Below are 2,046 nucleotides of genomic sequence, written 5' to 3'. Positions count from 1 at the left end.
TTTGAAGCTTCATGAAGCAAAGGTGCCTAGTTGCTTAGTATTTTTGTCTTGTTTTCTAATATAAATATCTAAACAATCTTGAATCAAGGTGCATTTATTTTGCAAGTAAAGTGGCTTAAGATATTAATTGTTTTCTGAAAAAAACTTATCAAAATGTTGTTAGTTTTTGCCTAAAACGAGCAAAAATATCTGCCAACGGGGCAAGAAAAATAATCTTGTTTAGCCTTATTTTTCTTACGTCACTGGGAGATATTTTTGCTCGTTTTAAGCAAAAACTAACAAAATTGTGATAACTTTTTTCAGAAAAAAAGAATATCTTAAGCCATTTTAGTTGCAAAATAAATGCATCGTGATTCAAGAATCTTTAGATATTTACACTAGAAAACAAGACAAAAATGCTAACTAAGAAAATGTGTGAATGTGCAGTGTGAATGTTCATCATCATGGGCTGTGAATTCCATTTCATACGGACTTAAAGCAACAGACAGTCTAACTGAACTTGAATAACTTATGCAACAAGCAAAGAATTTACAGTCTGCCATAAACGCAGAAGAACACTTGCAAATGAAGCAACACCATACGTTACACACAGTATAATCTTTTTTTTTATTACAAGATGAGCTTGAACAGTTCTCCACCCATGGTTTTTTCCAAAGGTCCCTGTAGATTGAAGCCGATCTGGAGAAATCCTAGCGTTTGCTCAGTACAGTATTATACAGAAACTCGCCTTCAGATAAAACACAAACATCAGCACACTGAAACAGATCAAGTAGAGGTGGTTTCTGGAGACGCTGCTTGCTCTCGATGGACAGACGTGCATAAATGTGTGTCTGAAGCATCTAATGCCTGCTCGACCTACATTAAGACACACCCATATAAAGATTTACTACAAAAATCGTCTGTACAAAAACTGCGCTTCCATTTTTTTTCTTGTTATAAATCTCTGTTGAATGAGTAGCCTGTGACAGACGGAATGGATGCTAGTAGAAAGGTTTCTAGAAAAGCTGAAGTTTATCTAAACGACAGAACTTTGGCTTGAGTCGTTGATCAGGACTGAGTGCGATGTATCAGTTCATGGAGTTTACACTGCAAAAAATGATTTTCTTAGTAATTTTGTCTTGTTTTCTAGTGTAAATATCTAAAGATTCTTGAATCACGATGCATTTACTTGACAAGTAAAATAACTTAGTTAAGATATTAAGTCTTGCTTTCTAAGTTTATTTAGTTTTTGCTTAAAACAAGCAAAAATATCTGCCAATGGGTAAGAAAAACCTAACATCTAGCTACTGGGGTGCCTCAGGGCTCAGTACTTGGACCACTTCTCTTCTCTGTCTACATGGCATCACTAGGTTCTGTCATTCAGAAACATGGCTTTTCATATCACTGCTATGCTGATGACACTCAACTCTACCTCTCATTCCATCCTGATGATCCGATGATAGCTGCTCGCATCTCAGCTTGTCTAACAGACATGTCTTGCTGGATGAAGGACCATCACCTTCAACTCAACCTTGCCAAGACAGAACTGCTTGTGGTTCCAGCAAACCCATCGTTTCATCACAATTTTTTTTTTCGAAGATGGCGCCGACGCTGATGCCTGCCTCCGTGGCGTGCTCCGCAGTTGTTTTTATGTTTTTGTTGTACATACAACTGTCTATTGTTCTATACCTGGACATACAATTGTCGATTGTCGATTTGTATATTTTTTATTCCTTATTTACTTGTTCTATTTTTATTTTTATTATCTGTGTTTTTTTGTTCTGTCACTGTCATTCTGTTACACTGTGGAAGCTTCTGTCACGAAAACAAATTCCTCGTATGTGTAAACATACCTGGCAATAAAGCTCATTCTGATTCTGATTCTGATTCTGATTTCACCATCCAGTTAGGCTCATCAACCATAACTCCTTCAAAAGCAGCCAGAAACCTTGGAGTTGTGATTGATGATCAGCTGACTTTCTCAGACCACATTGCTAAAACTGTCCGGTCCTGCAGATATGCTTTATTCAACATCAAGAAGATCAGGCCCTTTCTTTCAGAACATGC

This window comes from Sinocyclocheilus rhinocerous, unplaced genomic scaffold, assembly GCF_001515625.1.
Source record: "Sinocyclocheilus rhinocerous isolate Xijiao unplaced genomic scaffold, SAMN03320098_v1.1 scaffold2911, whole genome shotgun sequence".
Taxonomy (NCBI): Eukaryota; Metazoa; Chordata; class Actinopteri; order Cypriniformes; family Cyprinidae; genus Sinocyclocheilus; species Sinocyclocheilus rhinocerous.
This window is presented reverse-complemented; position numbering follows the sequence as displayed.